Genomic DNA, 26943 nt, shown 5'->3' with positions numbered 1-26943 from the left:
GCGACGAACCGTTTGGGAGTTACGAGCGATGCCGTACTCTCTGTCGCCGCAGAGCCAGCGTCAGGCCGATCGGGGCGAGGCCCGGTGACGTTGCAGACGGGGGAGGGTACTACCATCACACAGCGTTTCAGGTGTTTCCATCTTTGTTTGATGGTCCTTTTACATTTCAATTTTCTTATTTTTCCGCTTACAGCGCCACCTAGTGGCCTGTCGCAGCGCCCTTTTACACCTGACCGCTGACTGAGCCCCTGCACAGGTGTGCCGATTTGGGTGAAGGGATCTCACTCCTTCCTGGAGTTATAGCCATTTGAGCCACCTCGGCCACACCACCTTGGCACGTTTTGAGGTCCCCTCGCCAAGGTGAATGGAAATTTCCACTTTTTTTGGACGATTATTGACAGTCAGACTCCAGAGAAGCATTCTGTGCTGATCTGGGTGGGACTGGGCCAAATACCTGCCGCTAGTTTGCAAAAGAAGGTTTTCGACAAAATCCCAAATACCCGAAAATTTCGTCAGAGCGACGAGCCAATCTGAGACCTGCATCTCGTTCGGCTCGAGCCAAGGATTCCGATGACATAAGGCACGTGGCTCTGCGACGAACCGTTTGGGAGTTACGAGCGATGCCGTACTCTCTGTCGCCGCAGAGCCAGCGTCAGGCCGATCGGGGCGAGGCCCGGTGACGTTGCAGACGGGGGAGGGTACTACCATCACACAGCTTTTCAGGTCTCCCAGACTTACCAAAGCCGAGATGGGCATCGTCGTGTCCGGCTTCTTCCCCGCTGCATCAAATCAACATCGCTTCTCGGCCTTTTGGCTAAGATCAAGTGTAGTATCTGTTCTTATCAGTTTAATATCTGATACGTCCCCCATCCGGGGACTACATATTAAATGGATTTTTAGATCACGGAGCTGGAGCCGGGGCTTGCTCCGTCCATTCCAAGCATCGGCCTGGTATTGCAGTGTCTCCAGGAACGGTGTGCTTTCCCTTTTTCGGGAATGCCATTTATTGTGACGAATAGCAGAGCAAGTAATGAGGTCTGCCTTTGCAGGTCCTGTGGTTTATTGCGGACTCACTTCTGAGGCACCCCCCTGAGGTGTTGGACTCTTCCACTAACGATGCTCCCACCTGAGGTCTCGGAGACTTTCACTGACGAGGTGATGTATCGAATTCGGTGTGTTTGGTTAAAGGGAGTCAACTAAAACCAGCGTTGGGAAGCAGTTTCCAGGCCAGTAATGGAAGTCGCCCATCCTTCCTTTGTTGGGGTTTACGGAGGGCTAACCGTTGGTGAGGATGGTAGAGACGCAAATTGTACCTCTGGCTGGCTGCTTGGGTCTTCATACTTACCTGGCAGGGGAGACACCATGATCAAGAAGGCGGTTCACCCAGGGCGAGGCTTGTCCATTGCACTACGGCCATGCTGATCCCTGCGAATTCCCCAAATGTGGGAATCTCGACTGCATTATTTATGGTAGTGGGGGACTGCGTTCGCGCTCTCCCCTGAATTAACTGGTGAAACAAAGCAGAAAGATCTATCTCAGTTACTTTTCAGTTTCAGAATGATGAGTCCTGCCACATGCTGGGTATGTGTTTTGAGCTCATGAAACAAAATCACTTACGCTCTTGAAATATCGGTCCCTGGTGTGTGGTTTAGTTCGAATTTAGCAAAGACCTCACTTTGCAAGTCGATTGGATTGACTGCAGCCTAGCTGTAGCTGTCTCCATGTTTGTTTTTCGTTGTGCTTTTTCAAATCATATTAGTTTTTTTCCGCTTACAGCGCCACCTAGTGGCCTGTTGCAGCGCCCTTTTACACCTGACCGCTGACTGAGCCCCTGCACAGGTGTGCCGATTTGGGTGAAGGGATCTCACTCCTTCCTGGAGTTATAGCCATTTGAGCCACCTCGGCCACACCACCTTGGCACGTTTTGAGGTCCCCTCGCCAAGGTGAATGGAAATTTCCACTTTTTTTGGATGATTATTGACAGTCAGACTCCAGAGAAGCATGCTGTGCTGATCTGGGTGGGACTGGGCCAAATACCTGCCGCTAGTTTGCAAAAGAAGGTTTTCGACAAAATCCCAAATACCCGAAAATTTCGTCAGAGCGACGAGCCAATCTGAGACCTGCATCTCGTTCGGCTCGAGCCAAGGATTCCGATGAGATAAGGCACGTGGCTTTGCGACGAACCGTTTGGGAGTTACGAGCGATGCCGTACTCTCTGTCGCCGCAGAGCCAGCGTCAGGCCGATCGGCGCGAGGCCCGGTGACGTTGCAGACGGGGGAGGGTACTACCATCACACAGCGTTTCAGGTGTTTCCATCTTTGTTTGATGGTCCTTTTACATTTCATTTTTCTTATTTTTCCGCTTACAGCGCCACCTAGTGGCCTGTCGCAGCGCCCTTTTACACCTGATGACATAAGGCACGTGGCTTTGTGACGAACCGTTTGGGAATTACGAGCGATGCCGTACTCTCTGTCGCTGCAGAGCCAGCGTCAGGCCGATCGGGGCGAGGCCCGGTGACGTTGCAGACGGGGGAGGGTACTACCATCACACAGCTTTTCAGGTGTTTCCATCTTTGTTTGATGGTCCTTTTACATTTCATTTTTCTTATTTTTCCGCTTACAGCACCACCTAGTGGCCTGTCGCAGCGCCCTTTTACACCTGACCGCTGACTGAGCCCCTGCACAGGTGTGCCGATTTGGGTGAAGGGATCTCACTCCTTCCTGGAGTTATAGCCATTTGAGCCACCTCGGCCACACCACCTTGGCACGTTTTGAGGTCCCCTCGCCAAGGTGAATGGAAATTTCCACTTTTTTTGGATGATTATTGACAGTCAGACTCCAGAGAAGCATGCTGTGCTGATCTGGGTGGGACTGGGCCAAATACCTGCCGCTAGTTTGCAAAAGAAGGTTTTCGACAAAATCCCAAATACCCGAAAATTTCGTCAGAGCGACGAGCCAATCTGAGACCTGCATCTCGTTCGGCTCGAGCCAAGGATTCCGATGAGATAAGGCACGTGGCTTTGCGACGAACCGTTTGGGAGTTACGAGCGATGCCGTACTCTCTGTCGCCGCAGAGCCAGCGTCAGGCCGATCGGGGCGAGGCCCGGTGACGTTGCAGACGGGGGAGGGTACTACCATCACACAGCGTTTCAGGTGTTTCCATCTTTGTTTGATGGTCCTTTTACATTTCATTTTTCTTATTTTTCCGCTTACAGCGCCACCTAGTGGCCTGTCGCAGCGCCCTTTTACACCTGATGACATAAGGCACGTGGCTTTGTGATGAACCGTTTGGGAATTACGAGCGATGCCGTACTCTCTGTCGCTGCAGAGCCAGCGTCAGGCCGATCGGGGCGAGGCCCGGTGACGTTGCAGACGGGGGAGGGTACTACCATCACACAGCTTTTCAGGTGTTTCCATCTTTGTTTGATGGTCCTTTTACATTTCATTTTTCTTATTTTTCCGCTTACAGCACCACCTAGTGGCCTGTCGCAGCGCCCTTTTACACCTGACCGCTGACTGAGCCCCTGCACAGGTGTGCCGATTTGGGTGAAGGGATCTCACTCCGTCCTGGAGTTATAGCCATTTGAGCCACCTCGGCCACACCACCTTGGCACGTTTTGAGGTCCCCTCGCCAAGGTGAATGGAAATTTCCACTTTTTTTGGATGATTATTGACAGTCAGACTCCAGAGAAGCATTCTGTGCTGATCTGGGTGAGACTGGGCCAAATACCTGCCGCTAGTTTGCAAAAGACGGTTTTCGACAAAATCCCAAATACCCGAAAATTTCGTCAGAGTGACGAGCCAATCTGAGACCTGCATCTCGTTCGGCTCGAGCCAAGGATTCCGATGACATAAGGCACGTGGCTTTGTGACGAACCGTTTGGGAATTACGAGCGATGCCGTACTCTCTGTCGCTGCAGAGCCAGCGTCAGGCCGATCGGGGCGAGGCCCGGTGACGTTGCAGACGGGGGAGGGTACTACCATCACACAGCTTTTCAGGTCTCCCAGACTTACCAAAGCCGAGATGGGCATCGTCGTGTCCGGCTTCTTCCCCGCTGCATCAAATCAACATCGCTTCTCGGCCTTTTGGCTAAGATCAAGTGTAGTATCTGTTCTTATCAGTTTAATATCTGATACGTCCCCCATCCGGGGACTACATATTAAATGGATTTTTAGATCACGGAGCTGGAGCCGGGGCTTGCTCCGTCCATTCCAAGCATCGGCCTGGTATTGCAGTGTCTCCAGGAACGGTGTGCTTTCCCTTTTTCGGGAATGCCATTTATTGTGACGAATAGCAGAGCAAGTAATGAGGTCTGCCTTTGCAGGTCCTGTGGTTTATTGCGGACTCACTTCTGAGGCACCCCCCTGAGGTGTTGGACTCTTCCACTAACGATGCTCCCACCTGAGGTCTCGGAGACTTTCACTGACGAGGTGATGTATCGAATTCGGTGTGTTTGGTTAAAGGGAGTCAACTAAAACCAGCGTTGGGAAGCAGTTTCCAGGCCAGTAATGGAAGTCGCCCATCCTTCCTTTGTTGGGGTTTACGGAGGGCTAACCGTTGGTGAGGATGGTAGAGACGCAAATTGTACCTCTGGCTGGCTGCTTGGGTCTTCATACTTACCTGGCAGGGGAGACACCATGATCAAGAAGGCGGTTCACCCAGGGCGAGGCTTGTCCATTGCACTACGGCCATGCTGACCCCTGCGAATTCCCCAAATGTGGGAATCTCGACTGCATAATTTATGGTAGTGGGGGACTGCGTTCGCGCTCTCCCCTGAATTAACTGGTGAAACAAAGCAGAAAGATCTATCTCAGTTACTTTTCAGTTTCAGAATGATGAGTCCTGCCACATGCTGGGTATGTGTTTTGAGCTCATGAAACAAAATCACTTACGCTCTTGAAATATCAGTCCCTGGTGTGTGGTTTAGTTCGAATTTTGCACAGACCTCACTTTGCAAGTCGATTGGATTGACTGCAGCCTAGCTGTAGCTGTCTCCATGTTTGTTTTTCGTTGTGCTTTTTCAAATCATATTAGTTTTTTTCCGCTTACAGCGCCACCTAGTGGCCTGTTGCAGCGCCCTTTTACACCTGACCGCTGACTGAGCCCCTGCACAGGTGTGCCGATTTGGGTGAAGGGATCTCACTCCTTCCTGGAGTTATAGCCATTTGAGCCACCTCGGCCACACCACCTTGGCACGTTTTGAGGTCCCCTCGCCAAGGTGAATGGACATTTCCACTTTTTTTGGATGATTATTGACAGTCAGACTCCAGAGAAGCATTCTGTGCTGATCTGGGTGGGACTGGGCCAAATACCTGCCGCTAGTTTGCAAAAGAAGGTTTTCGACAAAATCCCAAATACCCGAAAATTTTGTCAGAGCGACGAGCCAATCTGAGACCTGCATCTCGTTCGGCTCGAGCCAAGGATTCCGATGAGATAAGGCACGTGGCTTTGCGACGAACCGTTTGGGAGTTACGAGCGATGCTGTACTCTCTGTCGCCGCAGAGCCAGCGTCAGGCCGATCGGGGCGAGGCCCGGTGACGTTGCAGACGGGGGAGGGTACTACCATCACACAGCGTTTCAGGTGTTTCCATCTTTGTTTGATGGTCCTTTTACATTTCATTTTTCTTATTTTTCCGCTTACAGCGCCACCTAGTGGCCTGTCGCAGCGCCCTTTTACACCTGACCGCTGACTGAGCCTCTGCACAGGTGTGCCGATTTGGGTGAAGGGATCTCACTCCTTCCTTGAGTTATAGCCATTTGAGCCACCTCGGCCACACCACCTTGGCACGTTTTGAGGTCCCCTCGCCAAGGTGAATGGAAATTTCCACTTTTTTTGGATGATTATTGACAGTCAGACTCCAGAGAAGCATTCTGTGCTGATCTGGGTGAGACTGGGCCAAATACCTGCCGCTAGTTTGCAAAAGAAGGTTTTCGACAAAATCCCAAATACCCGAAAATTTCGTCAGAGCGACGAGCCAATCTGAGACCTGCATCTCGTTCGGCTCGAGCCAAGGATTCCGATGACATAAGGCACGTGGCTCTGCGACGAACCGTTTGGGAGTTACGAGCGATGCCGTACTCTCTGTCGCCGCAGAGCCAGCGTCAGGCCGATCGGGGCGAGGCCCGGTGACGTTGCAGACGGGGGAGGGTACTACCATCACACAGCGTTTCAGGTGTTTCCATCTTTGTTTGATGGTCCTTTTACATTTCAATTTTCTTATTTTTCCGCTTACAGCGCCACCTAGTGGCCTGTCGCATCGCCCTTTTACACCTGACCGCTGACTGAGCCCCTGCACAGGTGTGCCGATTTGGGTGAAGGGATCTCACTCCTTCCTGGAGTTATAGCCATTTGAGCCACCTCGGCCACACCACCTTGGCACGTTTTGAGGTCCCCTCGCCAAGGTGAATGGAAATTTCCACTTTTTTTGGACGATTATTGACAGTCAGACTCCAGAGAAGCATTCTGTGCTGATCTGGGTGGGACTGGGCCAAATACCTGCCGCTAGTTTGCAAAAGAAGGTTTTCGAAAAAATCCAAAATACCCGAAAATTTCGTCAGAGCGACGAGCCAATCTGAGACCTGCATCTCGTTCGGCTCGAGCCAAGGATTCCGATGACATAAGGCACGTGGCTCTGCGACGAACCGTTTGGGAGTTACGAGCGATGCCGTACTCTCTGTCGCCGCAGAGCTAGCGTCAGGCCGATCGGGGCGAGGCCCGGTGACGTTGCAGACGGGGGAGGGTACTACCATCACACAGCGTTTCAGGTGTTTCCATCTTTGTTTGATGGTCCTTTTACATTTCAATTTTCTTATTTTTCCGCTTACAGCGCCACCTAGTGGCCTGTCGCAGCGCCCTTTTACACCTGACCGCTGACTGAGCCCCTGCACAGGTGTGCCGATTTGGGTGAAGGGATCTCACTCCTTCCTGGAGTTATAGCCATTTGAGCCACCTCGGCCACACCACCTTGGCACGTTTTGAGGTCCCCTCGCCAAGGTGAATGGAAATTTCCACTTTTTTTGGACGATTATTGACAGTCAGACTCCAGAGAAGCATTCTGTGCTGATCTGGGTGGGACTGGGCCAAATACCTGCCGCTAGTTTGCAAAAGAAGGTTTTCGAAAAAATCCAAAATACCCGAAAATTTCGTCAGAGCGACGAGCCAATCTGAGACCTGCATCTCGTTCGGCTCGAGCCAAGGATTCCGATGACATAAGGCACGTGGCTCTGCGACGAACCGTTTGGGAGTTACGAGCGATGCCGTACTCTCTGTCGCCGCAGAGCTAGCGTCAGGCCGATCGGGGCGAGGCCCGGTGACGTTGCAGACGGGGGAGGGTACTACCATCACACAGCGTTTCAGGTGTTTCCATCTTTGTTTGATGGTCCTTTTACATTTCAATTTTCTTATTTTTCCGCTTACAGCGCCACCTAGTGGCCTGTCGCAGCGCCCTTTTACACCTGACCGCTGACTGAGCCCCTGCACAGGTGTGCCGATTTGGGTGAAGGGATCTCACTCCTTCCTGGAGTTATAGCCATTTGAGCCACCTCGGCCACACCACCTTGGCACGTTTTGAGGTCCCCTCGCCAAGGTGAATGGAAATTTCCACTTTTTTTGGACGATTATTGACAGTCAGACTCCAGAGAAGCATTCTGTGCTGATCTGGGTGGGACTGGGCCAAATACCTGCCGCTAGTTTGCAAAAGAAGGTTTTCGACAAAATCCCAAATACCCGAAAATTTCGTCAGAGCGACGAGCCAATCTGAGACCTGCATCTCGTTCGGCTCGAGCCAAGGATTCCGATGACATAAGGCACGTGGCTCTGTGACGAACCGTTTGGGAGTTACGAGCGATGCCGTACTCTCTGTCGCCGCAGAGCCAGCGTCAGGCCGATCGGGGCGAGGCCCGGTGACGTTGCAGACGGGGGAGGGTACTACCATCACACAGCGTTTCAGGTGTTTCCATCTTTGTTTGATGGTCCTTTTACATTTCAATTTTCTTATTTTTCCGCTTACAGCGCCACCTAGTGGCCTGTCGCAGCGCCCTTTTACACCTGACCGCTGACTGAGCCCCTGCACAGGTGTGCCGATTTGGGTGAAGGGATCTCACTCCTTCCTGGAGTTATAGCCATTTGAGCCACCTCGGCCACACCACCTTGGCACGTTTTGAGGTCCCCTCGCCAAGGTGAATGGAAATTTCCACTTTTTTTGGACAATTATTGACAGTCAGACTCCAGAGAAGCATTCTGTGCTGATCTGGGTGGGACTGGGCCAAATACCTGCCGCTAGTTTGCAAAAGAAGGTTTTCGAAAAAATCCAAAATACCCGAAAATTTCGTCAGAGCGACGAGCCAATCTGAGACCTGCATCTCGTTCGGCTCGAGCCAAGGATTCCGATGACATAAGGCACGTGGCTCTGCGACGAACCGTTTGGGAGTTACGAGCGATGCCGTACTCTCTGTCGCCGCAGAGCCAGCGTCAGGCCGATCGGGGCGAGGCCCGGTGACGTTGCAGACGGGGGAGGGTACTACCATCACACAGCGTTTCAGGTGTTTCCATCTTTGTTTGATGGTCCTTTTACATTTCAATTTTCTTATTTTTCCGCTTACAGCGCCACCTAGTGGCCTGTCGCAGCGCCCTTTTACACCTGACCGCTGACTGAGCCCCTGCAGAGGTGTGCCGATTTGGGTGAAGGGATCTCACTCCTTCCTGGAGTTATAGCCATTTGAGCCACCTCGGCCACACCACCTTGGCACGTTTTGAGGTCCCCTCGCCAAGGTGAATGGAAATTTCCACTTTTTTTGGACGATTATTGACAGTCAGACTCCAGAGAAGCATTCTGTGCTGATCTGGGTGGGACTGGGCCAAATACCTGCCGCTAGTTTGCAAAAGAAGGTTTTCGACAAAATCCCAAATACCCGAAAATTTCGTCAGAGCGACGAGCCAATCTGAGACCTGCATCTCGTTCGGCTCGAGCCAAGGATTCCGATGACATAAGGCACGTGGCTCTGCGACGAACCGTTTGGGAGTTACGAGCGATGCCGTACTCTCTGTCGCCGCAGAGCCAGCGTCAGGCCGATCGGGGCGAGGCCCGGTGACGTTGCAGACGGGGGAGGGTACTACCATCACACAGCGTTTCAGGTGTTTCCATCTTTGTTTGATGGTCCTTTTACATTTCAATTTTCTTATTTTTCCGCTTACAGCGCCACCTAGTGGCCTGTCGCAGCGCCCTTTTACACCTGACCGCTGACTGAGCCCCTGCACAGGTGTGCCGATTTGGGTGAAGGGATCTCACTCCTTCCTGGAGTTATAGCCATTTGAGCCACCTCGGCCACACCACCTTGGCACGTTTTGAGGTCCCCTCGCCAAGGTGAATGGAAATTTCCACTTTTTTTGGACGATTATTGACAGTCAGACTCCAGAGAAGCATTCTGTGCTGATCTGGGTGGGACTGGGCCAAATACCTGCCGCTAGTTTGCAAAAGAAGGTTTTCGACAAAATCCCAAATACCCGAAAATTTCGTCAGAGCGACGAGCCAATCTGAGACCTGCATCTCGTTCGGCTCGAGCCAAGGATTCCGATGACATAAGGCACGTGGCTCTGCGACGAACCGTTTGGGAGTTACGAGCGATGCCGTACTCTCTGTCGCCGCAGAGCCAGCGTCAGGCCGATCGGGGCGAGGCCCGGTGACGTTGCAGACGGGGGAGGGTACTACCATCACACAGCGTTTCAGGTGTTTCCATCTTTGTTTGATGGTCCTTTTACATTTCAATTTTCTTATTTTTCCGCTTACAGCACCACCTAGTGGCCTGTCGCAGCGCCCTTTTACACCTGACCGCTGACTGAGCCCCTGCACAGGTGTGCCGATTTGGGTGAAGGGATCTCACTCCTTCCTGGAGTTATAGCCATTTGAGCCACCTCGGCCACACCACCTTGGCACGTTTTGAGGTCCCCTCGCCAAGGTGAATGGAAATTTCCACTTTTTTTGGATGATTATTGACAGTCAGACTCCAGAGAAGCATTCTGTGCTGATCTGGGTGGGACTGGGCCAAATACCTGCCGCTAGTTTGCAAAAGAAGGTTTTCGACAAAATCCCAAAATACCCGAAAATTTCGTCAGAGCGACGAGCCAATCTGAGACCTGCATCTCGTTCGGCTCGAGCCAAGGATTCCGATGACATAAGGCACGTGGCTCTGCGACGAACCGTTTGGGAGTTACGAGCGATGCCGTACTCTCTGTCGCCGCAGAGCCAGCGTCAGGCCGATCGGGGCGAGGCCCGGTGACGTTGCAGACGGGGGAGGGTACTACCATCACACAGCGTTTCAGGTGTTTCCATCTTTGTTTGATGGTCCTTTTACATTTCATTTTTCTTATTTTTCCGCTTACAGCGCCACCTAGTGGCCTGTCGCAGCACCCTTTTACACCTGACCGCTGACTGAGCCCCTGCACAGGTGTGCCGATTTGGGTGAAGGGATCTCACTCCTTCCTGGAGTTATAGCCATTTGAGCCAACTCGGCCACAACACCTTGGCACGTTTTGAGGTCCCCTCGCCAAGGTGAATGGAAATTTCCACTTTTTTTGGATGATTATTGACAGTCAGACTCCAGAGAAGCATTCTGTGCTGATCTGGGTGAGACTGGGCCAAATACCTGCCGCTAGTTTGCAAAAGAAGGTTTTCGACAAAATCCCAAATACCCGAAAATTTCGTCAGAGCGACGAGCCAATCTGAGACCTGCATCTCGTTCGGCTCGAGCCAAGGATTCCGATGACATAAGGCACGTGGCTTTGTGACGAACCGTTTGGGAATTACGAGCGATGCCGTACTCTCTGTCGCTGCAGAGCCAGCGTCAGGCCGATCGGGGCGAGGCCCGGTGACGTTGCAGACGGGGGAGGGTACTACCATCACACAGCTTTTCAAGTCTCCCAGACTTACGAAAGCCGAGATGGGCATCGTCGTGTCCGGCTTCTTCCCCGCTGCATCAAATCAACATCGCTTCTCGGCCTTTTGGCTAAGATCAAGTGTAGTATCTGTTCTTATCAGTTTAATATCTGATACGTCCCCCATCCGGGGACTACATATTAAATGGATTTTTAGATCACGGAGCTGGAGCCGGGGCTTGCTCCGTCCATTCCACGCATCGGCCTGGTATTGCAGTGTCTCCAGGAACGGTGTGCTTTCCCTTTTTCGGGAATGCCATTTATTGTGACGAATAGCAGAGCAAGTAATGAGGTCTGCCTTTGCAGGTCCTGTGGTTTATTGCGGACTCACTTCTGAGGCACCCCGCTGAGGTGTTGGACTCTTCCACTAACGATGCTCCCACCTGAGGTCTCGGAGACTTTCACTGACGAGGTGATGTATCGAATTCGGTGTGTTTGGTTAAAGGGAGTCAACTAAAACCAGCGTTGGGAAGCAGTTTCCAGGCCAGTAATGGAAGTCGCCCATCCTTCCTTTGTTGGGGTTTACGGAGGGCTAACCGTTGGTGAGGATGGTAGAGACGCAAATTGTACCTCTGGCTGGCTGCTTGGGTCTTCATACTTACCTGGCAGGGGAGACACCATGATCAAGAAGGCGGTTCACCCAGGGCGAGGCTTGTCCATTGCACTACGGCCATGCTGACCCCTGCGAATTCCCCAAATGTGGGAATCTCGACTGCATAATTTATGGTAGTGGGGGACTGCGTTCGCGCTCTCCCCTGAATTAACTGGTGAAACATAGCAGAGAGCTCTATCTCAGTTACTTATCAGTTTCAGAATGATGAGTCCTGCCACATGCTGGGTATGTGTTTTGAGCTCATGAAACAAAATCACTTACGCTCTTGAAATATCGGTCCCTGGTGTGTGGTTTAGTTCGAATTTTGCACAGACCTCACTTTGCAAGTCGATTGGATTGACTGCAGCCTAGCTGTAGCTGTCTCCATGTTTGTTTTTCGTTGTGCTTTTTCAAATCATATTAGTTTTTTCCGCTTACAGCGCCACCTAGTGGCCTGTTGCAGCGCCCTTTTACACCTGACCGCTGACTGAGCCCCTGCACAGGTGTGCCGATTTGGGTGAAGGGATCTCACTCCTTCCTGGAGTTATAGCCATTTGAGCCACCTCGGCCACACCACCTTGGCACGTTTTGAGGTCCCCTCGCCAAGGTGAATGGAAATTTCCACTTTTTTTGGATGATTATTGACAGTCAGACTCCAGAGAAGCATTCTGTGCTGATCTGGGTGGGACTGGGCCAAATACCTGCCGCTAGTTTGCAAAAGAAGGTTTTCGACAAAATCCCAAATACCCGAAAATTTCGTCAGAGCGACAAGCCAATCTGAGACCTGCATCTCGTTCGGCTCGAGCCAAGGATTCCGATGACATAAGGCACGTGGCTTTGCGACGAACCGTTTGGGAGTTGCGAGCGATGCCGTACTCTCTGTCGCCGCAGAGCCAGCGTCAGGCCGATCGGGGCGAGGCCCGGTGACGTTGCAGACGGGGGAGGGTACTACCATCACACAGTGTTTCAGGTGTTTCCATCTTTGTTTGATGGTCCTTTTACATTTCTGTTTTCTTATTTTTCCACTTACAGCGCCACCTAGTGGCCTGTCGCAGCGCCCTTTTACACCTGACCGCTGACTGAGCCCCTGCACAGGTGTGCCGATTTGGGTGAAGGGATCTCACTCCTTCCTGGAGTTATAGCCATTTGAGCCAACTCGGCCACAACACCTTGGCACGTTTTGAGGTCCCCTCGCCAAGGTGAATGGAAATTTCCACTTTTTTTGGATGATTATTGACAGTCAGACTCCAGAGAAGCATTCTGTGCTGATCTGGGTGGGACTGGGCCAAATACCTGCCGCTAGTTTGCAAAAGAAGGTTTTCGACAAAATCCCAAATACCCGAAAATTTCGTCAGAGCGACGAGCCAATCTGAGACCTGCATCTCGTTCGGCTCGAGCCAAGGATTCCGATGACATAAGGCACGTGGCTTTGTGACGAACCGTTTGGGAATTACGAGCGATGCCGTACTCTCTGTCGCTGCAGAGCCAGCGTCAGGCCGATCGGGGCGAGGCCCGGTGACGTTGCAGACGGGGGAGGGTACTACCATCACACAGCTTTTCAGGTCTCCCAGACTTACCAAAGCCGAGATGGGCATCGTCGTGTCCGGCTTCTTCCCCGCTGCATCAAATCAACATCGCTTCTCGGCCTTTTGGCTAAGATCACGTATCTTGTCGGACGGTTGAGACTGCGATCGCCTCTTGGAGGTTTCCTGACTTGAGATCTTTTTATATCTTGAGTCACACAACTTCGAGAGGTACATTGAATTCTGCTGCTTCGGGCTCCAACAAGTTTTAAGGTAAGGTCTTTTAATTATTTATTTGGTTATTTATTGTTGTATTTATTGTTGTTTTAAGGCTGTTGGTGCCTCCATCATGTCGGCTGCCCGTGTCGGCGTGCGGAGGCACCACAGCGTGCGTTTTTTATTCAGGCAGGTTGAGGGGAAGCTCCTTGGAATGTCCCGTATGGACTTTTCAAGGAAGCTGATCCAAAAGACCTTAGCTTTTAGATCTGACGACCTGAATTGTTTGATGACTCTGCCCTTGAACAAAGGATTTGATGTCAGTTTTAAAACCGCTTCCCTGCTTAATGACTTTTGGCAAAGGTTTGATTCAGTTAAAGCCCAGTTCTCCATGTTCACTGTCGAGAAACTTTCGGATAACACACTTAAAACTGTGATTGTCAGGATGTTCAATGAAACAGTGACTGGAGATGATATTTGTGTTTGGTTGGGTAGATTTTGCACTGTTCGAGGCCAGCCTGTCAAAGTGTTGGATGAAGATGGCATTTGGACATGCTCCTGGCGAATTCCCATTAAACAATGGGAAGACGCTGGGGGCTACCAGGGCCTGAAACATCTGCCTTCCATGATTGTGCTCGGAGAGAACAGAGGCTACATACATTATCAAGGAATGCCCAAACTCTGCAGGAAGTGTTGCAGGTTTGGTCATCTCGCTGAAGCATGCCAAGAGTTAATATGTGGGAAGTGTAGAGAAATTGGTCACAGTTTTGATGATTGTACCAATGGCAGACGGTGTAATCTTTGTGGAGAAACAAACCATCTCTACAGAGACTGCCCTAAAAGTTTTGCCAACAAGCTCAAAATGGCCGCCCCACATGGGCAACAAACGAATGAACAAAGGAAAGAGGAGGCGGTCCCTGAGGTTTTGGCGGGAATTTCAAATCCCCAGCCGGCCTCAGGGATTGGGCAGGAAGGAGGAAGTGGGGCGGCCACAGGGGCGGAGTCAGATATTGAACTGGAAAAAGTCACGGAAGGAGAAGTGAGCGAGGAAGAAACAAGCTCTTCCCTAGAAACGGTGTCAGATTTGGTGCAGGAATCCAGTGGGAGTGAATTTGAGTGTTCACTCCCAAATGCTCAAGTGCAAAAAAGACCTGCGGGATCTCCTCTGGTGGAAACAGAGGAGAAAAAAGCTAGGGCAGCACAGCGGCTTGATAGTTCCGATTTGGAAGATCAAGAACGTATGTGGCCCCTAGAATCCCCAAATGAGGTTTCCTTTTTGCACATCAAGCTAAGAACATCGTCGCCTAGGGAGTTACAAGAGGGTTTCTCTGTAGCACCCGATGTGTCGAGCACCTGCTCTCCGGGCCCCAGTTCATCTGGGAGAAAGGAAGAGCAGGTGAAACAAGATAAAACATGATTTTAAGCATATTTTTGTAGTCTTTTAGTCTTCTGTTTAAATGTCTCATACTGTTTTAACCATACTGCTCATGGCCCTCACTATCTCTACCATAAATGTAAGAAGTGTGAGGTCCACCTTGCGAGCACAGAGCATTTTATCCCTTTTAAAGTCTTTTAAGTCAGATTTGTTTTTACTGCAAGAGTGTGCTCTGCCCTTTTTAAGTAACCACAGGAAGTTGGAGGAGATGTGGACCATGGGGCCCTCAATATGGAGTGGCTCTAACTTCAACAAGAATGATGGTGTCGCTATTTTAATAAAAAATTCAAACATCACGGTGAAGGATAGCACTGTGGTGAGGGAAGGGCGGGCTCTTTTAGCAAACCTGACTTTTTTAGGGAGAGATTTTAAGGTTCTTAACGTGTATGGTTTTACAGAAAAAAATGACAGGTATGAGCTTTTAGAAGACCTGCAGCCCCACATGTTAGGCAGGGCTCCCCTAATAGTAGCAGGGGATTTTAACTGTGTTTTACCAAAACAGATAGGAAGAGAGTAGGAGAAGATTTTAAGGTCGATAAGACATCGGTTTTATTACAAAATTTAGTCAAGGATTTTAAGTTAGTTGACTGTTTTAAACAACTGCATCAAAGAGAGGAGGGCTTCACCTGGTTCAGTGGTGATGGCGCCAGAGCCTCTCGAATTGACTATGTTTTTACAAGGGACTGCCCGCCAACCGATGCAACATTGACCCCTCTCTTTTTTTCTGATCACATGATGCTGTCTTGCACCCTTTCACTTTCCCCGGGTGTGACGGTAGGAGGAGGGATGTGGAAGCTGAACTGTTCCCTATTGGTGGATGAAGAAGTGGTTAGAGAATATAGGGAGCAGTTCAGCCAATGGCAGACCCTCCAAGACTTTTATGAGACACGTGCACAGTGGTGGGAAATGGTAAAGGACCGGACAAGACAGTTTTTTAGGAAGGTAGGGAAAGATAAAAAGAATAGGGAAAAGAGATGCATGATGGGGTTGCAAAAAAGATTACAAAGATATTTTAATCTTTTAAATAATGGTTTTGATTTTAGCCAAGAAATAACAGATGTAAAAAAAGAAATGTCAGTTTTATCTCGTATCCAAAGTAAAGGTGTTATTTTAAGAAGCAAAGAAAGAGAAATAGAGGAAGGTGAAAAGTGTACAAGTTACTTTTTTAAAAAGATAATAACAAGGGGAGGGGCAATAACCAGTGTTAAGGTAGGAGGGAGGGATGCAAACACAACAGAAGAGATTTTAAAAAATGTAGAGGGATTTTATGAGGATTTGTATTGTAAAAAAGATGTACACGACGATACGGCAAGGGAAGTTTTAAATTTTTTAGTCAAGAATGTTAATGGCCAAAATAAGTTTTTATCCCAAGATTTTAATATTTTAGAATTACATAAAGCTCTTAAAGGTTTTAAAAAGGGGAAGTCCCCAGGAGCAGATGGACTTCCCCTAGAGTTTTATCTTACTTTTTGGGATATTTTAGCACATGAATTATTGGCTGTTTTTAACAACTTTGAGACTCTTGACAGACTACCCGACAGTTTTAGGATAGGGATAGTGTCTTTACTGTACAAAAAAGGGGACAGGACTGACTTAAAAAATTGGAGACCAATCACGCTTTTAAATTTCGATGGTAAACTTTTTAGTAAGATTTTAGCGACACGCATGTCGACTGTTTTAGAGGACGTGATCCACCCGGATCAAGCTTCTGCTGTGCCCGGAAGAAAGATAACAGACAACCTAGTGCTGATTAGAGACGCCATCTGTTACGCGAGAGACAGAAATATTCGAAATATCAAAGGACTGGACGTTCCTGGGACGGGTGGACTGACGGCGACCTGTGCTTTATACATGGACGACGTAACTCTTTTAGCCACGGACCTTTTATCCATACGAAGAGCACTGGACTTGACTGACTGGTACGGTCGGGCCTCGGGCGCCAAACTCAATAGAAACAAGTCCGAGGCCCAGCTCTTCGGGCCGTGGGGAGACGCGGACACAGGAGGACTTGATTTGGTTTTTAAAGACAATGATTTTAAGATTTTAGGCGTTAAATTTGATAAAGACGGAGGTGGACGAGACAACTGGACTGACTTGCTAGGGAAAGCTAGGAAAAGACTGGGGTTTTGGGGACTAAGACAGTTGACAATTGAAGGTAAAATTTTAATTTTTAAATCTGTGATTTTACCTCTGATTTTACTTGTCTGTTCTGTTTTTAGCCCCCCTCGGCGGTTCCTGGTGAGACTGGAGAGGGCGGTGTTTTATTTCCTGTGGGGGTCCAAGTGGGAGCGCCTGAAGAGGGAGACCATCAAGAAAAGGCCAGAGAACGGTGGAAAAGGCCTCCCAGACCCCCACCTGTTTTTAGGCAGCCGCTTCACCGCCCTGCACATTAGTTATGCCATGACCCCATCCAAAGAAAACAAGACGGCTGCAATGGTGCGATTTTGGATGGGGTCTTACCTAAGAACATTGAAAATTTTACCAGTAGACTTGAAAACCCCAGTGTCTTTTAACTTGCCTAAAGAGTACAGTTTTATAAAAAATTTTTTAAAGAAATATCTTTTAGAGAGTGAAGATGTCACCATTTTAACTAAACACAAGTCTCTCATTTCTGTTGTGCAGGACCGGGAACCGGTGAGTCCAGTTCCAGGCCTCACACTAGGTGAGGCCAAACAAGTTTGGAGGAACGCTGCTCACCCCGCTCTCCAGAACAGGCACAAGGATTTATCATGGATGGTGGCTCATGAGATCCTCCCGGTCAGGGCGGTTATGCACTCCAGAGGCATGGCCAAAAACCCCATCTGCCCTCGGTCCGGCTGCAATTCCCCGGAGACCGTCCACCACCTACTCTGGGAGTGCGGTGCTGCGCGGGACCTGTGGGCCAAGACCGGCCCCTTGTATTTCCCGTGCCTACCAGCAGGTGGGGCCCAGTTCGGGTACCAGCTCGCCATCCTTGGGGTGGGCCGGGGCTTGAAGGACATGACAGCACAGGAATTCACCTCGCTCTGGCTCACCCTCAACGTCATCAAGGATGCCATCTGGGCCACCAGAAACCTGCTGGTGGGGAAACGCGTTACGGTAACCCTCCATGCATGCGAGCTAAAGGTAACATCAATGCTGCAGGGGTACCGGACGACGATATTCGGACGGGGGGGCCGGGGCCGCACAGAGAGGGTCCCGGCAGGCACCGACCCTGGCTGCCCGTAGATGCACCCTCACCATTCTGGCTACGGGAACAGCGGGCCAGCGGGCCGGAGGAGAGGGGATCTCCGCTGAGCCTGTAAAGCAGCATCTCATGTCCCTGTTCTGGAGAGTGGGGTGAAGACCGACTTGATAAGGACTCACCCCCGGTCTTGCACAACAGATGTTTTTTTTTTATGTGGTTTTTATCCTATAAATTGGTTTTTATTGTGTTTTATTAATGAAATTGGTTTTATTAACATGCATATGAGGCTTGTTTGCTTTTTTAAATTTGTATTTTACTTTTGAAACCGATCGCACCTTTTAAACACACCTCAAATATGGACTTTTAAAAACAAGCAAAACACTGTGGTTTAATCAATTTTTTTTAACAATGATTGTTTCTTTCATTTTACCATGTGTATTTATTATATATTATATGGCTTGTTTTAATGTGTGCTTGAAAAAAAAAAAAATGTGTGTGAAAGTAAAAATGCAAATGGAAAAAATGTAAATGGTGACAATAAAACTTTTTCGAAAGAAAAAATCTGTTCTTATCAGTTTAATATCTGATACGTCCCCCATCCGGGGACTACATATTAAATGGATTTTTAGATCACGGAGCTGGAGCCGGGGCTTGCTCCGTCCATTCCAAGCATCGGCCTGGTATTGCAGTGTCTCCAGGAACGGTGTGCTTTCCCTTTTTCGGGAATGCCATTTATTGTGACGAATAGCAGAGCAAGTAATGAGGTCTGCCTTTGCAGGTCCTGTGGTTTATTGCGGACTCACTTCTGAGGCACCCCCCTGAGGTGTTGGACTCTTCCACTAACGATGCTCCCACCTGAGGTCTCGGAGACTTTCACTGACGAGGTGATGTATCGAATTCGGTGTGTTTGGTTAAAGGGAGTCAACTAAAACCAGCGTTGGGAAGCAGTTTCCAGGCCAGTAATGGAAGTCGCCCATCCTTCCTTTGTTGGGGTTTACGGAGGGCTAACCGTTGGTGAGGATGGTAGAGACGCAAATTGTACCTCTGGCTGGCTGCTTGGGTCTTCATACTCACCTGGCAGGGGAGACACCATGATCAAGAAGGCGGTTCACCCAGGGCGAGGCTTGTCCATTGCACTACGGCCATGCTGATCCCTGCGAATTCCCCAAATGTGGGAATCTCGACTGCATTATTTATGGTAGTGGGGGACTGCGTTCGCGCTCTCCCCTGAATTAACTGGTGAAACAAAGCAGAAAGATCTATCTCAGTTACTTTTCAGTTTCAGAATGATGAGTCCTGCCACATGCTGGGTATGTGTTTTGAGCTCATGAAACAAAATCACTTACGCTCTTGAAATATCGGTCCCTGGTGTGTGGTTTAGTTCGAATTTTGCAAAGACCTCACTTTGCAAGTCGATTGGATTGACTGCAGCCTAGCTGTAGCTGTCTCCATGTTTGTTTTTCGTTGTGCTTTTTCAAATCATATTAGTTTTTTTCCGCTTACAGCGCCACCTAGTGGCCTGTTGCAGCGCCCTTTTACACCTGACCGCTGACTGAGCCCCTGCACAGGTGTGCCGATTTGGGTGAAGGGATCTCACTCCTTCCTGGAGTTATAGCCATTTGAGCCACCTTGGCACGTTTTGAGGTCCCCTCGCCAAGGTGAATGGAAATTTCCACTTTTTTTGGATGATTATTGACAGTCAGACTCCAGAGAAGCATGCTGTGCTGATCTGGGTGGGACTGGGCCAAATACCTGCCGCTAGTTTGCAAAAGAAGGTTTTCGACAAAATCCCAAATACCCGAAAATTTCGTCAGAGCGACGAGCCAATCTGAGACCTGCATCTCGTTCGGCTCGAGCCAAGGATTCCGATGAGATAAGGCACGTGGCTTTGCGACGAACCGTTTGGGAGTTACGAGCGATGCCGTACTCTCTGTCGCCGCAGAGCCAGCGTCAGGCCGATCGGGGCGAGGCCCGGTGACGTTGCAGACGGGGGAGGGTACTACCATCACACAGCGTTTCAGGTGTTTCCATCTTTGTTTGATGGTCCTTTTACATTTCATTTTTCTTATTTTTCCGCTTACAGCGCCACCTAGTGGCCTGTCGCAGCGCCCTTTTACACCTGATGACATAAGGCACGTGGCTTTGTGACGAACCGTTTGGGAATTACGAGCGATGCCGTACTCTCTGTCGCTGCAGAGCCAGCGTCAGGCCGATCGGGGCGAGGCCCGGTGACGTTGCAGACGGGGGAGGGTACTACCATCACACAGCTTTTCAGGTGTTTCCATCTTTGTTTGATGGTCCTTTTACATTTCATTTTTCTTATTTTTCCGCTTACAGCACCACCTAGTGGCCTGTCGCAGCGCCCTTTTACACCTGACCGCTGACTGAGCCCCTGCACAGGTGTGCCGATTTGGGTGAAGGGATCTCACTCCGTCCTGGAGTTATAGCCATTTGAGCCACCTCGGCCACACCACCTTGGCACGTTTTGAGGTCCCCTCGCCAAGGTGAATGGAAATTTCCACTTTTTTTGGATGATTATTGACAGTCAGACTCCAGAGAAGCATTCTGTGCTGATCTGGGTGAGACTGGGCCAAATACCTGCCGCTAGTTTGCAAAAGACGGTTTTCGACAAAATCCCAAATACCCGAAAATTTCGTCAGAGCGACGAGCCAATCTGAGACCTGCATCTCGTTCGGCTCGAGCCAAGGATTCCGATGACATAAGGCACGTGGCTTTGTGACGAACCGTTTGGGAATTACGAGCGATGCCGTACTCTCTGTCGCTGCAGAGCCAGCGTCAGGCCGATCGGGGCGAGGCCCGGTGACGTTGCAGACGGGGGAGGGTACTACCATCACACAGCTTTTCAGGTCTCCCAGACTTACCAAAGCCGAGATGGGCATCGTCGTGTCCGGCTTCTTCCCCGCTGCATCAAATCAACATCGCTTCTCGGCCTTTTGGCTAAGATCAAGTGTAGTATCTGTTCTTATCAGTTTAATATCTGATACGTCCCCCATCCGGGGACTACATATTAAATGGATTTTTAGATCACGGAGCTGGAGCCGGGGCTTGCTCCGTCCATTCCAAGCATCGGCCTGGTATTGCAGTGTCTCCAGGAACGGTGTGCTTTCCCTTTTTCGGGAATGCCATTTATTGTGACGAATAGCAGAGCAAGTAATGAGGTCTGCCTTTGCAGGTCCTGTGGTTTATTGCGGACTCACTTCTGAGGCACCCCCCTGAGGTGTTGGACTCTTCCACTAACGATGCTCCCACCTGAGGTCTCGGAGACTTTCACTGACGAGGTGATGTATCGAATTCGGTGTGTTTGGTTAAAGGGAGTCAACTAAAACCAGCGTTGGGAAGCAGTTTCCAGGCCAGTAATGGAAGTCGCCCATCCTTCCTTTGTTGGGGTTTACGGAGGGCTAACCGTTGGTGAGGATGGTAGAGACGCAAATTGTACCTCTGGCTGGCTGCTTGGGTCTTCATACTTACCTGGCAGGGGAGACACCATGATCAAGAAGGCGGTTCACCTAGGGCGAGGCTTGTCCATTGCACTACGGCCATGCTGACCCCTGCGAATTCCCCAAATGTGGGAATCTCGACTGCATAATTTATGGTAGTGGGGGACTGCGTTCGCGCTCTCCCCTGAATTAACTGGTGAAACAAAGCAGAAAGATCTATCTCAGTTACTTTTCAGTTTCAGAATGATGAGTCCTGCCACATGCTGGGTATGTGTTTTGAGCTCATGAAACAAAATCACTTACGCTCTTGAAATATCGGTCCCTGGTGTGTGGTTTAGTTCGAATTTTGCACAGACCTCACTTTGCAAATCGATTGGATTGACTGCAGCCTAGCTGTAGCTGTCTCCATGTTTGTTTTTCGTTGTGCTTTTTCAAATCATATTAGTTTTTTTCCGCTTACAGCGCCACCTAGTGGCCTGTTGCAGCGCCCTTTTACACCTGACCGCTGACTGAGCCCCTGCACAGGTGTGCCGATTTGGGTGAAGGGATCTCACTCCTTCCTGGAGTTATAGCCATTTGAGCCACCTCGGCCACACCACCTTGGCACGTTTTGAGGTCCCCTCGCCAAGGTGAATGGACATTTCCACTTTTTTTGGATGATTATTGACAGTCAGACTCCAGAGAAGCATTCTGTGCTGATCTGGGTGGGACTGGGCCAAATACCTGCCGCTAGTTTGCAAAAGAAGGTTTTCGACAAAATCCCAAATACCCGAAAATTTTGTCAGAGCGACGAGCCAATCTGAGACCTGCATCTCGTTCGGCTCGAGCCAAGGATTCCGATGAGATAAGGCACGTGGCTTTGCGACGATCCGTTTGGGAGTTACGAGCGATGCTGTACTCTCTGTCGCCGCAGAGCCAGCGTCAGGCCGATCGGGGCGAGGCCCGGTGACGTTGCAGACGGGGGAGGGTACTACCATCACACAGCGTTTCAGGTGTTTCCATCTTTGTTTGATGGTCCTTTTACATTTCATTTTTCTTATTTTTCCGCTTACAGCGCCACCTAGTGGCCTGTCGCAGCGCCCTTTTACACCTGACCGCTGACTGAGCCCCTGCACAGGTGTGCCGATTTGGGTGAAGGGATCTCACTCCTTCCTTGAGTTATAGCCATTTGAGCCACCTCGGCCACACCACCTTGGCACGTTTTGAGGTCCCCTCGCCAAGGTGAATGGAAATTTCCACTTTTTTTGGATGATTATTGACAGTCAGACTCCAGAGAAGCATTCTGTGCTGATCTGGGTGAGACTGGGCCAAATACCTGCCGCTAGTTTGCAAAAGAAGGTTTTCGACAAAATCCCAAATACCCGAAAATTTCGTCAGAGCGACGAGCCAATCTGAGACCTGCATCTCGTTCGGCTCGAGCCAAGGATTCCGATGACATAAGGCACGTGGCTCTGCGACGAACCGTTTGGGAGTTACGAGCGATGCCGTACTCTCTGTAGCCGCAGAGCCAGCGTCAGGCCGATCGGGGCGAGGCCCGGTGACGTTGCAGACGGGGGAGGGTACTACCATCACACAGCGTTTCAGGTGTTTCCATCTTTGTTTGATGGTCCTTTTACATTTCAATTTTCTTATTTTTCCGCTTACAGCGCCACCTAGTGGCCTGTCGCATCGCCCTTTTACACCTGACCGCTGACTGAGCCCCTGCACAGGTGTGCCGATTTGGGTGAAGGGATCTCACTCCTTCCTGGAGTTATAGCCATTTGAGCCACCTCGGCCACACCACCTTGGCACGTTTTGAGGTCCCCTCGCCAAGGTGAATGGAAATTTCCACTTTTTTTGGACGATTATTGACAGTCAGACTCCAGAGAAGCATTCTGTGCTGATCTGGGTGGGACTGGGCCAAATACCTGCCGCTAGTTTGCAAAAGAAGGTTTTCGAAAAAATCCAAAATACCCGAAAATTTTGTCAGAGCGACGAGCCAATCTGAGACCTGCATCTCGTTCGGCTCGAGCCAAGGATTCCGATGACATAAGGCACGTGGCTCTGCGACGAACCGTTTGGGAGTTACGAGCGATGCCGTACTCTCTGTCGCCGCAGAGCCAGCGTCAGGCCGATCGGGGCGAGGCCCGGTGACGTTGCAGACGGGGGAGGGTACTACCATCACACAGCGTTTCAGGTGTTTCCATCTTTGTTTGATGGTCCTTTTACATTTCAATTTTCTTATTTTTCCGCTTACAGCGCCACCTAGTGGCCTGTCGCAGCGCCCTTTTACACCTGACCGCTGACTGAGCCCCTGCACAGGTGTGCCGATTTGGGTGAAGGGATCTCACTCCTTCCTGGAGTTATAGCCATTTGAGCCACCTCGGCCACACCACCTTGGCACGTTTTGAGGTCCCCTCGCCAAGGTGAATGGAAATTTCCACTTTTTTTGGACGATTATTGACAGTCAGACTCCAGAGAAGCATTCTGTGCTGATCTGGGTGGGACTGGGCCAAATACCTGCCGCTAGTTTGCAAAAGAAGGTTTTCGACAAAATCCCAAATACCCGAAAATTTCGTCAGAGCGACGAGCCAATCTGAGACCTGCATCTCGTTCGGCTCGAGCCAAGGATTCCGATGACATAAGGCACGTGGCTCTGCGACGAACCGTTTGGGAGTTACGAGCGATGCCGTACTCTCTGTCGCCGCAGAGCCAGCGTCAGGCCGATCGGGGCGAGGCCCGGTGACGTTGCAGACGGGGGAGGGTACTACCATCACACAGCGTTTCAGGTGTTTCCATCTTTGTTTGATGGTCCTTTTACATTTCAATTTTCTTATTTTTCCGCTTACAGCGCCACCTAGTGGCCTGTCGCAGCGCCCTTTTACACCTGACCGCTGACTGAGCCCCTGCACAGGTGTGCCGATTTGGGTGAAGGGATCTCACTCCTTCCTGGAGTTATAGCCATTTGAGCCACCTCGGCCACACCACCTTGGCACGTTTTGAGGTCCCCTCGCCAAGGTGAATGGAAATTTCCACTTTTTTTGGACGATTATTGACAGTCAGACTCCAGAGAAGCATTCTGTGCTGATCTGGGTGGGACTGGGCCAAATACCTGCCGCTAGTTTGCAAAAGAAGGTTTTCGAAAAAATCCAAAATACCCGAAAATTTCGTCAGAGCGACGAGCCAATCTGAGACCTGCATCTCGTTCGGCTCGAGCCAAGGATTCCGATGACATAAGGCACGTGGCTCTGCGACGAACCGTTTGGGAGTTACGAGCGATGCCGTACTCTCTGTCGCCGCAGAGCCAGCGTCAGGCCGATCGGGGCGAGGCCCGGTGACGTTGCAGACGGGGGAGGGTACTACCATCACACAGCGTTTCAGGTGTTTCCATCTTTGTTTGATGGTCCTTTTACATTTCAATTTTCTTATTTTTCCGCTTACAGCGCCACCTAGTGGCCTGTCGCAGCGCCCTTTTACACCTGACCGCTGACTGAGCCCCTGCACAGGTGTGCCGATTTGGGTGAAGGGATCTCACTCCTTCCTGGAGTTATAGCCATTTGAGCCACCTCGGCCACACCACCTTGGCACGTTTTGAGGTCCCCTCGCCAAGGTGAATGGAAATTTCCACTTTTTTTGGACGATTATTGACAGTCAGACTCCAGAGAAGCATTCTGTGCTGATCTGGGTGGGACTGGGCCAAATACCTGCCGCTAGTTTGCAAAAGAAGGTTTTCGACAAAATCCCAAATACCCGAAAATTTCGTCAGAGCGACGAGCCAATCTGAGACCTGCATCTCGTTCGGCTCGAGCCAAGGATTCCGATGACATAAGGCACGTGGCTCTGCGACGAACCGTTTGGGAGTTACGAGCGATGCCGTACTCTCTGTCGCCGCAGAGCCAGCGTCAGGCCGATCGGGGCGAGGCCCGGTGACGTTGCAGACGGGGGAGGGTACTACCATCACACAGCGTTTCAGGTGTTTCCATCTTTGTTTGATGGTCCTTTTACATTTCAATTTTCTTATTTTTCCGCTTACAGCGCCACCTAGTGGCCTGTCGCAGCGCCCTTTTACACCTGACCGCTGACTGAGCCCCTGCACAGGTGTGCCGATTTGGGTGAAGGGATCTCACTCCTTCCTGGAGTTATAGCCATTTGAGCCACCTCGGCCACACCACCTTGGCACGTTTTGAGGTCCCCTCGCCAAGGTGAATGGAAATTTCCACTTTTTTTGGACGATTATTGACAGTCAGACTCCAGAGAAGCATTCTGTGCTGATCTGGGTGGGACTGGGCCAAATATCTGCCGCTAGTTTGCAAAAGAAGGTTTTCGACAAAATCCCAAATACCCGAAAATTTCGTCAGAGCGACGAGCCAATCTGAGACCTGCATCTCGTTCGGCTCGAGCCAAGGATTCCGATGACATAAGGCACGTGGCTCTGCGACGAACCGTTTGGGAGTTACGAGCGATGCCGTACTCTCTGTCGCCGCAGAGCCAGCGTCAGGCCGATCGGGGCGAGGCCCGGTGACGTTGCAGACGGGGGAGGGTACTACCATCACACAGCGTTTCAGGTGTTTCCATCTTTGTTTGATGGTCCTTTTACATTTCAATTTTCTTATTTTTCCGCTTACAGCGCCACCTAGTGGCCTGTCGCAGCGCCCTTTTACACCTGACCGCTGACTGAGCCCCTGCACAGGTGTGCCGATTTGGGTGAAGGGATCTCACTCCTTCCTGGAGTTATAGCCATTTGAGCCACCTCGGCCACACCACCTTGGCACGTTTTGAGGTCCCCTCGCCAAGGTGAATGGAAATTTCCACTTTTTTTGGATGATTATTGACAGTCAGACTCCAGAGAAGCATTCTGTGCTGATCTGGGTGGGACTGGGCCAAATACCTGCCGCTAGTTTGCAAAAGAAGGTTTTCGACAAAATCCCAAAATACCCGAAAATTTCGTCAGAGCGACGAGCCAATCTGAGACCTGCATCTCGTTCGGCTCGAGCCAAGGATTCCGATGACATAAGGCACGTGGCTCTGCGACGAACCGTTTGGGAGTTACGAGCGATGCCGTACTCTCTGTCGCCGCAGAGCCAGCGTCAGGCCGATCGGGGCGAGGCCCGGTGACGTTGCAGACGGGGGAGGGTACTACCATCACACAGCGTTTCAGGTGTTTCCATCTTTGTTTGATGGTCCTTTTACATTTCAATTTTCTTATTTTTCCGCTTACAGCGCCACCTAGTGGCCTGTCGCAGCGCCCTTTTACACCTGACCGCTGACTGAGCCCCTGCACAGGTGTGCCGATTTGGGTGAAGGGATCTCACTCCTTCCTGGAGTTATAGCCATTTGAGCCACCTCGGCCACACCACCTTGGCACGTTTTGAGGTCCCCTCGCCAAGGTGAATGGAAATTTCCACTTTTTTTGGACGATTATTGACAGTCAGACTCCAGAGAAGCATTCTGTGCTGATCTGGGTGGGACTGGGCCAAATACCTGCCGCTAGTTTGCAAAAGAAGGTTTTCGACAAAATCCCAAATACCCGAAAATTTCGTCAGAGCGACGAGCCAATCTGAGACCTGCATCTCGTTCGGCTCGAGCCAAGGATTCCGATGACATAAGGCACGTGGCTCTGCGACGAACCGTTTGGGAGTTACGA

The 26943-nt window shown here is 50.6% G+C and overlaps 9 non-coding genes and 1 pseudogene across 9 annotated transcripts; all 10 read left to right on the top strand.

Moving 5' to 3' along the window:
- The first annotated feature begins 794 nt into the window (after positions 1-794).
- On the top strand, positions 795-985 carry LOC132134480 (U2 spliceosomal RNA). Its single transcript, XR_009429611.1, has one exon. It is a non-coding gene; the product is annotated as a U2 spliceosomal RNA (small nuclear RNA).
- Positions 986-1337: 352 nt separating this feature from the next.
- Positions 1338-1501, top strand: LOC132134471 (U1 spliceosomal RNA). The gene has a single exon (XR_009429602.1). It is a non-coding gene; the product is annotated as a U1 spliceosomal RNA (small nuclear RNA).
- A 2568-nt stretch (positions 1502-4069) lies between these two features.
- Positions 4070-4260, top strand: LOC132134479 (U2 spliceosomal RNA). Its single transcript, XR_009429610.1, has one exon. It is a non-coding gene; the product is annotated as a U2 spliceosomal RNA (small nuclear RNA).
- A 352-nt stretch (positions 4261-4612) lies between these two features.
- LOC132134489 (U1 spliceosomal RNA) lies at positions 4613-4776 on the top strand. Its single transcript, XR_009429615.1, has one exon. It is a non-coding gene; the product is annotated as a U1 spliceosomal RNA (small nuclear RNA).
- A 6205-nt stretch (positions 4777-10981) lies between these two features.
- On the top strand, positions 10982-11172 carry LOC132134475 (U2 spliceosomal RNA). The gene has a single exon (XR_009429606.1). It is a non-coding gene; the product is annotated as a U2 spliceosomal RNA (small nuclear RNA).
- A 352-nt stretch (positions 11173-11524) lies between these two features.
- LOC132134478 (U1 spliceosomal RNA) lies at positions 11525-11688 on the top strand. Its single transcript, XR_009429609.1, has one exon. It is a non-coding gene; the product is annotated as a U1 spliceosomal RNA (small nuclear RNA).
- A 6713-nt stretch (positions 11689-18401) lies between these two features.
- LOC132134485 (U2 spliceosomal RNA) lies at positions 18402-18576 on the top strand (annotated as a pseudogene).
- Positions 18577-18928: 352 nt separating this feature from the next.
- On the top strand, positions 18929-19092 carry LOC132134473 (U1 spliceosomal RNA). Its single transcript, XR_009429604.1, has one exon. It is a non-coding gene; the product is annotated as a U1 spliceosomal RNA (small nuclear RNA).
- Positions 19093-20800: 1708 nt separating this feature from the next.
- LOC132134477 (U2 spliceosomal RNA) lies at positions 20801-20991 on the top strand. Its single transcript, XR_009429608.1, has one exon. It is a non-coding gene; the product is annotated as a U2 spliceosomal RNA (small nuclear RNA).
- Positions 20992-21343: 352 nt separating this feature from the next.
- LOC132134469 (U1 spliceosomal RNA) lies at positions 21344-21507 on the top strand. Its single transcript, XR_009429600.1, has one exon. It is a non-coding gene; the product is annotated as a U1 spliceosomal RNA (small nuclear RNA).
- The last annotated feature ends 5436 nt before the right edge of the window (positions 21508-26943 follow it).

Source organism: Carassius carassius, unplaced genomic scaffold (genome assembly GCF_963082965.1).
Source record: "Carassius carassius unplaced genomic scaffold, fCarCar2.1 SCAFFOLD_145, whole genome shotgun sequence".
NCBI lineage: Eukaryota > Metazoa > Chordata > Actinopteri > Cypriniformes > Cyprinidae > Carassius > Carassius carassius.
The sequence above is the reverse complement of the archived record's forward strand: the minus strand, read 5'-3'. Positions and strand labels throughout refer to the sequence as shown.